A 12,321-nucleotide genomic window follows, 5' to 3' on the forward strand; every position below is an offset into this window, starting at 1 on the left:
AAGAAATATCTATGGACTGATTCTTGGTAGATGTTTCAGAGATGTTTATTTCTCCAGCCACATGGCCGGGCTCTGCTGAGGAACTGCTCAATCCCGGGACCCGAGGGTCCTTCCCACGCAGGGAACACAAAACAACCAACGGGGAACGAGGCTGACCAGGGGCAGGGAAATCCCATGGCTCCCCCCAGGGCCCCTCTCCCAGGGCTACATGGCAGGGGGAGGGACCCTGACACTCCCCTAACTTCTTTTTATGGCATCTCTGTTGCCAAGAACTTCTGTGGAAGAGACAGGATTTATTTTTCTTTAAACCTAGCTCCAGTAACCGGCGGTGGGCATCCAGAACCACAGGGACAGAGGATGTTCCCCAGAGTTTTCATGATAATATTCCCCCTTGCACCTCCAGAATCACATCTTGGGCTTGGCTTTCCCTCACTGAGTTGTTTTTCTCTGGATGCACCATCATTCAGGCTACTTCCAGTGACACTTTACACCTTACGGCTGCTGTGGGACAAGACAGACAGTTTCTGCAGGAACACACTCCCTGAAAAAAACTTTTCAAACCTAGAATCATAGAATGGTTTGGGTTGGAAGGGATCTTAAAGCTCTTCTCATTCCACCCCCTGCCATGGGCAGAGACACCTTCCACTATCCCAGGTGACTCCAAGCCCCATCCAGCCTGGCCTGGAACACATCCAGGGATAGAAGTGTTCAATATTTGACTTCCTTCCACTTCTGAGAGAGTTGCACAAGAAAACATTGATTCACCAAAGCCAGAGGAAGCTGCTCATCTCCCTGGCCAAGACCAGCAGCATTAGTTAAGCAGCCTAATGCCATGAGAATCCAGAGGTCTTCTCCAAAAATCAGTGCACGGGCACCTGGTAGAAGAACATTCGGTACAGATGCCTCACCTCAAACATCACACTGGACAAACAGGAGCCTTGTGCAATCCCTTGGAGCATCCCAAGGAGCCATCCATCACTGAAGGCAGGCAGCACACAAGCTGGCCAAGTGGCACAATAAGCAAATCTCCTCTCTGGAGAGGAGCATTCCCTGCAGTTCCCAGCATACACCCAGGGCTCCATCTGTGGTTGTGCTGAGCCAGGCCTCCCCTGGGCGGGTGTGGGGAGGGAGCCTTGGCTGCATTTTCCTCCCCTGGGGCTGATGTGATATATGAGGCACAGGTGACACTTGGGTCAAGTGAGCACCTGTTCTGCCGAGGCCTCAGGGGAGTCTTACTAACATGAGAAGAATTTATTTTAGCAGCGAGGAACTGCGGGAGATTAGCATAGCACATTCTCTCCCTGGGAGTTGTTAACTGCTGGAATTCACTTCTCCCCTTTGGGATGCTGCAAAGAAGAGAGGAAGAGCTTTATGATTGAAAGCTGGTGTCTGTGTTAGCTTGAAATTTGGATTGCAATAGTCAAGAGACATCCTTGGTCTGCAAACAATGACAACCCCATCTCTGCAGCATGGAAGCTGGAAGACCGAGCCCATTTATATTTTGTCCAGAGGATTTGGGATTTTTGTTTAGACAAGGGATGGCTTCCATACAAATACCATTTGGAAAGCAGGGACTAAAACCATAGTCATGCACGTACACATTCAATATATCTTCTAAGTACCTTTGCCTGCTGCAAGGTTAAAATAAAGGATTATTATTCTTGCCAGGTAATTGAAAAGGAGAAGCCCCTTTCCCTATTTCATCTGAGCCTACAAAGTCAGGATGCATACACCATTCCCTACCCACTCAGTCAAAAAAAATAAACCCCCATTTCACGGTGAGGGCTAGGAAAGGGTCCTACAGATCATTAGTCCGGGTTCTGAGGGAAGCTGTGGCCTGTGTTTGTCACCAGCTGATGGTGTTTTCATAGTTCATGTAAAAATTAATCACTTGTCTTAGTTCAGTTTCCCATGACTGGGTAGGAACTGCACAAACCCAGCCTGGGGTCAGCATCCTTACAAAAAGAGCCATGTCTAGGCTTTAATCCTGGAGATAGGAGAAGTGTGCTGGACGTCAGTCCCAGGGAGGAGGGTAAATGAAGTATTTGGTCACATCACCCTGACAGAGAATTTCTGTCTCTTTGTAGAAACAGCAGGAAAGGGAAGCAAGAGGTAAAAAAAAAAATTTTAAAACCCCTTTTTTCCCCACTTGTCATTAAAATGTTGACTGTAGCTGTTGTTTGAAAATGACTCTGTTTTGACATTTCCTTTAATGTTGTTGTCTTACTCAAAATAGTTTTAATGGTAAAAAAATAAGTGCAATACTTTCCCTGACCCTAAATGGAAGTAATTTTGTTGTTCTGGTTGCATTTTTTTTTTTTTACTTTTCAATTTGCTAAGAAAGCTGTTATTCACCAGCCCTACTGGCATCGCTTCTCTTCCCTTACTCCCATTGCTTGTACTACTGGCATCAATTCAGCAGATGAACAGAGGATTTCAGTCTTCTAAAGATGCCAATCCCACACCTTTCAGAAATGCCAACTGTACTTTCTATGATAGCAGGGAATTACTGTGCTGGTGCAGGCAGAGCCTGGAGCCCAAGGACAGAGCCAGCAGAAGAATCCAGTCTGGGGAGACTGGGCTGGTCCATGGAAATCAGTCATGGACAGCTTGTTTTCCACAAGGGCCAGTTGAACACATCCCAGTCTCCCCTGATCCCTAGATATAAGCAAGGATCACAAAAACAGCTCTTCCTCCTCCACAAGAGGACTCAGGGTTTGGGCAAAGGACTTTGCTAAAGAGGAGAGGGGCTCACCCAGAGATTAATGGGAGCTTATATCAGCACGTTCCTCCTCTTTGTGCTCATGCACAGGGAAGGTAAATGTTTCTCCCAGTGTGGCCTCTGCCAGCTGAGCATCTGCCTGCCTGGCCAAGTGTGTCTTGCTCAAAGGAGCAGCACCCTCACCTCACCTGTGGCTGCTCTTCTTCAGCAGTGCCCCTGTCTTGGAAATGGTTGGCTCCCACTATGGAATATAAATCACTTCCAGTGACAGACTCCTCCAGGAAGAGTCACTGTGGACAGAGGAAAGATGACTTTCTGTCCCTGGGATTCCCTCAGCACTAGTTCTCCTGTGGTCCTGACAGAACAAAAATCCCTACATCCTACCCCCCCCTCCCCCCCAGACTTTCTCAAGGCCATATAACCCCCATACTTCCATTCACACCCCTAGCCATCCCATTGAAGCAGGGCAGGGCTGGTCGTGGTAATTAAAAGGTAGCAAAGCTCCTCGTCTGCATGAATAGGGGACAAGTCAATACAGTTCAATCTGCAGCTGAATTGACTGCAATCAATTCCTCTCTCTGCCCATCCAAGGCTGCAGATGTAAAGTGCTCACAATCTGATCAATGGTGACCTTGAGAGCAATGAAGAGACACTGCAAACAGGGGGGAGTGATGGAGAGGAGCCTTCAGAGCAGGCAGGAATGAAAGGGAAAGCTGAGCTTAACCTTCTAGAGCCAGGCAAAGGCGCAGCCTGGACAGCTGGGGAGAGCCAGCAGCCTGTGCCACATGTGTGCTTGTGCCCTCTGTCATCAGCCCCCCAGGAGGAGCAGCAATTGCTCATCCCCCTGATCAGCTGCATCATGATGAGGAGGGGGATTAACCAAGGAGTACGATGGTTCTTGCACAAAAGATTTTTGGAGTGATACTGACAAGATATCACTATTCCCTATCAACCTCCTCCATCCTGCAGGGAGGTCAGGATGAGGAAATCAGAGAATCATGGAATGGACTGGGTTGGAAGGGACACCTCCCACTACCCTGGGCTGTTAGTGAAAGGTTTCTCCCTGCCTGTGGCAGGGGGTTGGAGCTGGATGATCTTTAAAGTCCTCAAAAACAGATGGTACAAAGCATCCAATGCACCCCAGCATCTCCACTTGGCCTTAGGACATCTGTCCACCACAGGTAACACCTGCAAAGTTGTCTGAAAACATAAATCAAGACTGTGTTTTAGCACTTTCCTCTTCTGACCAGCTTCAACCCAATCACCAGTAATGAATTAATAATTAATCAATCATTCCCTGATTTCATTTTCAGCCTGCAAGATGGAAAAAAAAAAAAAAAAAAGAAATGGGATCTTAAAATAATGTTCTGCAATGGGTTGTGTCTGTCTCTGGCAAATGCAATTTAACTGCCTTAATAAAATGCTAATTGGTAGAAAATATATATAAAAACCATCCTGAATACTCCTCTAATTGAATTTCCTTTTTCTGGATCTACAAAGCAAAATGCTCAGTGCAGAAAGAACAGTAAACAGACTCAAAGGCTGTTCTTTCTGAAACGGGATAAAATCACAAAGAGCTGCACAAGGGTTCATTTGGAATAGCACCATTGTTGTTCCTAATTGTGTGTGTGTGGTGTCTGCATGTGGCAGAGCTAAAGAAAAAATGATGTTTATAAAGAGCTGCTCCTTTGCCTGATGGACTGGAGGCGCTGATCCGACAATTAAAGCATCATCTCAGTAACAGCCATAAATAAACAGCAGCATTAGAACAGCCTGGCAATAAAGATGGCATTAAAAGGAGAACAAAATGAGAGGCAGCACCAAATGGGAAGGGGTGAAGTGGAAGTCACATTGATCCACTCTGGCTCACTGAGGAGGTGGAAACAATGAGATGAATGAGCATTGGGGACCACCAGTGCTCCCCAAAGCTGCTACAAAGGAAGAGTAGCACAGGCTTCTAGCTAGGGGTGATAGGTGTGACTTCTAGTAAGAAAGAGTGAAAAAGAGAATAAAGTGGGCACAATCAGGGCTGTTTAGAAAATTCCCATGGAAGCTTGTACAAGAAAGCACTGGCTTGTCAAAATCCCATCTTCTTGCAGGCCGGGGTCAGCTCTGACCCTTCTTCTACAATTTACAAGTTTTAAATTGTCAGAAGTGTGACACTGTCAGAGTGTCAAGTTCCCAATTTCAAGTTGTAATGACTTTTCATATAGAAATTGTAAATCACTGCACTATAAGAGTTTAAGGGGGGAAAAAAACCTAACCCAAATCACTCCATTTCAAACACAAAATGCCAACTGACCTGACAAAGATACCGGCCACTCCCCACAAATTACTATCCTCACATTTCGGCAGTTAAAAGTTTTTGTCCTCTTTTGAGAGGAAAAAGGTGCTGACGCTCTGAAAACTCCCTCCCGTGACCTGAGAGAGCCACGTCCTCTCTAGAATGGACATTCTTGACTTTGCCACTGGCAAAGCATCACCTGACTCTCCAATCCAGCCTCAGGTTTCTCAAGCAGGACACCAGCAGTGCTAGCAGCCCCAGTCCAGTGGTCCACACAGGCAGTAGATTTCCTGTGCTCTATCAGTATTACTATCTTTAAACCCTCCTAGAGGCTTTAAATGCCTCTGCAAATAGCCCATCCAGCTGAGTATAATTACCTTAATTAAAACCCCACCTCATCCTTCTGACTGGAAAGGTTCATGTGATTGCCTTAATGATCTCCTTAGCAGCAGGCTCAGAGTGTCCTTTAGCTCCTCTGCCAGGGAGCTGGGACCTGAATGCGTAAGGTGGGGGAAGTCACAGAGGTGACTGCTCATGGGGTGAGTTTTGGGGCTGAGCTTTCCAGGGGATGGATGGCTGACAGAGGTCTCCGTTCTCCTCTAAGCATCTGTAATTTCTGGCTGCTTCTTTTCTCGATAAGATGGGAACCTTCCAAACCTTCAAAGTCAGGACTTAGTTGCGTCCTGATGCCATGCCAAGGGAAGGGGATGGTATGGTTATCTATGCCTGGCTGAGGACAGATTGGCAGACAGCAAGGGCCATAAGGCAGCAGGAAATGCCTTTCTATGTCTAGAGCAGCCAGGGATGTTTTTTCACCTCTGATCTATAAACAGCAATTCAGTTTTGTCTCTGCTTCCCAAGGAGCCCTTATGGTTCACAGAAAGCAGAGAACAACCACTTTTGACATGCATCCTACTTACCTTCTGTCCTCTTCCCAGGGCTGTGTCTATGCAAAGTTAACCCCTCTCTTCCTCTTGGGGTTTAGGATCCTTCCTTTTGTTTCTTTCAGGGAATTTTCTCCCATTTTTGTTGTTAAGAGACAATAACGACCTGGTACTTAGGAGAGACAGAAGAAGTTGCCAAGCTCAGAGGAGAATAGCACTTGGCTGCACTCCTCTTATCTGAGGGTTTCTCTCGGAGGGGCAGAGATACTGCGAGACCTGGGCTGGGAAAAACGGGGCTGGGGCAGCTGCTAGCTCCTCCCTGCTCTCGGCATTCGGAGGGGAAGGAGGCTGCAGTGGCTGTGGGAAGAATTCACCACCGCTGTGGGGTTCTGTCTTTGTTTGTCTTGTTATATATATATATATATATGTATATACACTAGTAAAGAACTGTTATTCCTTTTCCTATATCTTTGCCTGAAAGCCCCTTAGTTTCAAAGTTATAATAATTTGGAGGGAAGGGGGTCATATTTTCCATTCCAAGGGAGGCTCCTGCCTTCCTTAGCAGACACCTGTCCTTCAAACCAAGACACTTCCTCCAGGTATTCTCTCTAGCCTCATGAAGTCCAGAAACAGGTCTGGTAATACTTGTCCTGGGCATCAGATTGTTCTAAAAAGGCCATTCCTGCTTGTCACTCCCTAATCCTTGTTCTGCTGTTGGGGAAAAATTTAATTGTCAAGCAGGAAGTGTACCTCAGTTTTTGGCTGTTAGAATGAGGCAACAGCAAAGTCTGGCTTGAGTGGATCTGGGAGATGAAATCCTGGCTGCCTCTTCCTCTTCACTGGGTGTGCAGACACCAGCACTGTTTCTATTTCCTTGCTGCCATGAAAATTGCCTTATTGAATTTTTAAATAAACTGTGCTGGTTGGAATATCTAAAGAGCCTTTGCACAGACCCTGACAGGACTCTTTTTTTTAAATTAAAAAACTTTGCCTCAGGCAAAATGGAAATGTCTTCAGATTTGCAATCAGTGCTCATGTAACATATCTGAAATGCAGTTTATAAGCTGGTGATTTGATGGGATTTGTTTCTGGAGGCGGTAATGGATGGATTTGTGGAACCTGGGAGTCCAGGATGCCATGACACAAATTGCTAGCAATGACCATACCAAGGCATAAGGGGAGAATAGGAAAGAACAAGAAAAGAACAATCCAGTTCTAATTGCTGAATTACACGTGGGAGTCACATTGTCCTCTCCTGCCAACCTCCTCCTCATCTTTGTGTTTAACCCACTGAGATGTCCAGTTTCCTCCCAAGTGGAAAACATCTATGAGCTCCAAGAACATCCATCTCTGATAGAGATGGGAAATTAATAATAAATACCTACTAAATGCTGAACAGGAACTGTCACAGAGAGCCTGTTGAGAAGAAAAAGGCTTGAACTTTGTCCTGAGGGTGCTTTCCCCAGTCACTGATCTGGATCATTTCATTAGCTGAGGTCAAAGGGAAATCCTTCTGGAGGGAGGCCTGGGGAAAGGGAAAAAGCACTGAGTAAAATACTTTCCTCTCTTAACATACAACTGCAATGGCCTTAGCTAGGGATTAAATAGATGAGCAAATCCCCAGTTATGCCTGGGTTAGATAGTCAAGAACATCAGAGGAAGGAGTGAATAAAGGAAGACAGGACTGTTTATTGAACAGGAGAGGGGCAGAGCTGCCCAGGGGGATGCAGAGAGGCCAGAACTGTGTGTAGAACTCGATGGTTGGGGTGATTTTTCCCAGTCCTCATCCAGAACATGCAAATACAAATGGTGCAGAGATTCATCAGTCATTGCTCATGCCAGGCTTAGATAAGCGGGAAAGCCACAGATCACTGTGCAGAGCTGGGCTAGAACCAGCTGCTGCAGGGATATCTGCTCTGGGATGGAGCCCCTTGGCTGCAGCTCTTCTTCCTCTGCACCTCCACACCCGGCTCATTTGTCTCCTTATTCTGGGATATCTCACCTGGAACAAGCACAAAGGGAGCATTCACCATACACAGGGACCATAGAGGGCCCAAGTCCTGCAGCACTTGGGGACCACACTATGCTACCAACAATGTGCTGTCCTTGCAGCCTGTAATTCACACCCCAAGATGTCCTACAGCCAATTACCTCATTGTGGCTAATCCAGGGGTAGCACTGATCTCTCCCAGCCCACATGAGTTGAGTGCCAACCTTCTTTCCACATGCCACCATGTTATGATGACTTTACACATCACTTTATGGCACATAGCAGCATCCAGCAGGATTTGTGCTAGGAACCATGCAGAGGGCCTGCACCCCACCTGAAACAAGTATGAGTTGTGTGGGGTTTGGCTGAGATGGAGTTCATTTTCCCCACGGCAGCCCTCACAATGCTGGGCTGTGTACTGGTAACTGGGAAAGTGCTGGTAACACACTGGTGTGTTGGTTCTGCTGAGCACCAAGGCAGTCTCTCCAACATTTCCCCCTGAGCAGCAGGCTGGGGATGGGCAAGATTATGGGAGGGATCACAGCCAGGACAGCTGACCCAAACTGACCAAATGGATATTCCACATTATATGATATCTGCTCAGCAATAAAAGCTTAGAGAAAGGAGAAGAAGGGGAGCATTTGCTATGATATTTGTCTTCCAGAGCATCCTCTACATGTACTTAATCCTTACTTCCTGCTGATGGAAAGTAAAGAATAAATCTTTTCTTTTTCTTTGCTGCTGCTAGGGGCGTTTGCTTTAGTTTAATTAAAAACTGCCTTTACCTTGACATGACTTTTTTCCATCTTATTTTCCCCCCTTCTCCACCCTCCTGAGAAGAGGAGTGGTAGAGAGGCTTGGTGAGCACCTGTTCTCCAGACAAGGTCAGCTTCCCTCAGAGAAGCAGAAGAAAACCAAGCAGGTTAATGTGTCTTTTGGAGGTTGCAGAGCCTACATGTCTGTCTCCAAAGGTTTGCAGCCTCAAGGCAAAATCGTTTCTTCACAGCTGAGTTTTGCCTAAGGCTGATGCTTCATCACTGAACTGAAGCAGAAGGAGGAACAGGCTCATGGGCAGATTGTGCAATGCTGAGGAGGTAGGAAGGATAGAAGTGCTGGGATATCAGGGCTGGGTTGTGGGGCAGGGACAGGAATGTGCTGTAGGGTTGAGAAGCTGCTCCCTGCTCTGGGAAAGGAGGCAGGTCTGTGCAGAGCCAGCCTCCATGTATTGGGACAGGCCTGGGAAACATTGATGTTTTTCTCTGCCTCTCACCAAAAATGGTAGATGATGCTTATCCATCATTATTGTGTCACTCTGTATGGGGATGGCCCAAAGGCTCTGCAGAGGTCAGCGGGCTGATCCATAAAAAGGCACCCCCGAAGATGAGCTCACTTCTTTCACATGGAAAAGGAGTGGGGGAAATCTTTTAATCTCTGGAGTCAGAAACAGTTTGGAGTTTTGGTAGCTTTAAACCCCAGTTTTCAGTATACATCATTCTTGTAAATGCAACTGACTCCATCTCTCACTGCCAAGTGCTATTTCAGGGCTGCTCATTCCTCCCTAGGCCATGTCCTTAGGAAATATATTGCTTCTTGGTTCTATCCAGAAACAGGTTGTGTCTGAAGAGCAACCCAGTGGCAAAATCCCTTGTGGCTCATTTAAAGATACCATAAGTGGACAAATCCCTTTATTATTACAGAAATTACCCTGAACTATCCATGTTACACAACTGGACAAGGTGACCCTGTGGTTGCAGGACCATCCTGAAGTTCAACCCTATGACATGCTGAGTGTGAGACTCATCTCTGACTTCCATGAGAAGTAAGGGCACCCAACACCAGCCTGGATAGGACTTTTTCTGGAGGGAGGAAGAGAGCAAAGGTAAATAGGTGTAAGAGAGAGAGGGACAGAGGGAGTGAAAGGGAGAAAACTACTGGAAAGCTTCATCATATCCCTGTCCAGAAGATATTTCTCCACTGACTATTTAAAGTCAGCTGCAGGCTTGTGGGCTTGGAGAGCTTTTAGCAGATGAAAGAACTCACTCATCAGGCAGAGGTTGTTTTATTTTCTTTTTTTTTTCTCTCCCCAGCCTTCCCGGGTCTGTTTTAAAGCCATTTCAGCAACTGTTGAAAACTGTCAGATGCCTTTGACAGATCAGTACTTTACCGTGGAATCTGCATGGCCTGTTAGCCAATCAAAATGCAAATCTGGGATACATTTAAAACACAAGCCCCCAGTTTGTCTTCCAAAAGCTATTGGAAAGTCATGAAAGCAATTTAGCTGTTCCTGGGACTGCACCTTCTCCTCAGTCTCCATTCTGGCAGAGCTGCTGTGTTTTGCCAGGAGGGAATGTGTGTGTGTGTGTGTGTGTGTGTGTGCGAATGCTACGGGCGTCGTTCCCAGGCTGGGAGCATAAATCTTCCCCTCTGACTGAGTGAGATTTATGGCTCAGCCACAGGGCTCCCAGCACCTCCCAGCACAGCACTGCTCCTTCAGATCGAGACAAGCTCAGGGAGGAGGTTTGGGAAGAGGGATGGACGCCCAGGCCCTCCTGCCCTACTTCCCTTCCCTTCCTTTTCCAGATGGCAGTGGGGTGACAGTTCAGGGCTGGTGCCAGCAGCTCACCCTGGGCAATAATGAGAGCCATTTAATGGAGGCTGAGTCAACAGGAACATGCTTCCCTTTCAACAAACAAACACTGTTATTCCCCCTCCTTGCTCTTCCCACTAGGAGCTTTCCGCTGAGGGAAACGTGTGGATCAGCATCTCAACAGAGGAGCATCTTCGATCGACCTCCTGATTGGGTACAGTTGGCATCGTGGTGACACCAGCTCTTTCTGTCCCTCAATCCTAACCCTGATCCCTGTTCCCAGTCAGAGCATTATCCATTCATTCCAGTCTGAGAACCCAGTCTGAGCCAGCTGAACTAGTTCTCTTGATTTTTCTACCAGAAAATTATTTTTTCCCACTCTTTTTAAACTTACGGAAAGTAAAGATCTACTTTGTCTGAAAATACCCCTTCCTCCCATAATAATCCTCCAGTTTTGATTTAAAGCCACCTTGCAAAGGTGGCATGAAGGGTTCTGTTTTTAACAAGAACTAGAACTGCTGTACACAAGACAAAAAGCCTGTCCAGCTCATTCTTTAGCTGGAAATGTCATTGTTTCATGCAGACTCATGCATAAGAATTAACCCACACACTTTTTAAATGGGTCTGGGGGAAAAAGGCCAGTTGCCTGCTATCTGCCTGTGGAGTTATGTATTTATATCAGTTGTACTGAGCCCACTGCCATCCCATTATGAAGCATTTCTTACCCCCAGAGGCCCAAACTTGGGAATCTGCAGATTCTGCCACACAGGACATTCTCCGGCATTACTCAAAGCTAGAAACAATCTTCCAGTGAACTGAGTTCACTCCAAAGAAAATTCTTTCACACTTATCAGATTTGATTAATAAAAGGGGTAAACCTTTACTGCAAGACTATTTGGAGTGATTTTTAAATGTTCCTCCCCTGAAAATGGTTTGGTTTATGTTTCCCTCGTTCCTTTAAGGTCTGGATTCTCCCTTTGCCTGCAGTCTGCCTCTTGTCTGGCTCACTGAAGCAGCCAGATGGTGTAATTTGCAGGTACCTCCACAGCACTTACTTGTCTGACATGCCTGAACTGATTGAAACATGCACAGAAACCTTTGAAACCTCATTGAAGTGGTATGGATAAAGCCCTGGAATGTGATAAATCTGGGAGACAGAGCAGGTACATTCACTCCTGGAGACTGCACAGCACAAAGCTCCAGGGGAAGGAGTTAGTGCCTGAGTGGGTGGGCAGGGGATGAGACTGAGGCTTTGTGGGTGCTGTGGATCTTTACAAGACCACTTGGCAGTAAATAATTATGGCCTGGTTGCTCATGTAGTGTCTCCCTGCATTTATATGTAGGTGTGTGCTAGTGAGTACATGATTCTATAATTCTGTGATTCTGTACATCACTCCCCCCATTCTTGTGTGTCTCCATGCTCTGTGTGTGTGGTTGATGTTCATATATTTCGTCAAATCACAGAATCACAGCATGGTTTGGGTTGGGAGGGACCTTAAAAGACCATCCAGGCCCACCCCCTGCTATGGGCAGGGACACCTTCCACTATCCCAGGCTGCTCCAAGCCCTGTCCAACCTGGGCATTTCCAGGGATCCAGGGGCAGCCACAGCTTCTCTGGGCACCCTGTGCCAGGGCCTCACCACGCTCACAGGGAACAATTTTTTAAAAAATATTTTCTCTCTTCTTGGGCTTCTCCTGCTTCTTTCTTTAGGAGTGTGTTGTCGGTGCCAGACAGCTCTGGTAAAGGGGTCAGTGAGCTGCATCAGCACTGAGGAGACCAGTGGGTGATGAGACTCCTGGGAAGAGCTGCAGCAGAATCTGGGTGTGGAACTTGCTGGGGACACTTATGAAGA

General features: G+C 46.8%; 1 long non-coding RNA gene across 1 annotated transcript; it reads left to right on the plus strand.

Annotated features, from left to right (window-relative positions):
- The first annotated feature begins 5,455 nt into the window (after positions 1 to 5,455).
- Positions 5,456 to 11,628, plus strand: LOC138119799 (uncharacterized). The gene is made up of 3 exons (XR_011155625.1): positions 5,456 to 5,545; positions 10,609 to 10,681; positions 11,430 to 11,628. It is a non-coding gene; the product is annotated as an uncharacterized lncRNA (long non-coding RNA).
- Positions 11,629 to 12,321: the final 693 nt, after the last annotated feature.

Source organism: Aphelocoma coerulescens, chromosome 17 (assembly GCF_041296385.1).
Source record: "Aphelocoma coerulescens isolate FSJ_1873_10779 chromosome 17, UR_Acoe_1.0, whole genome shotgun sequence".
NCBI lineage: Eukaryota > Metazoa > Chordata > Aves > Passeriformes > Corvidae > Aphelocoma > Aphelocoma coerulescens.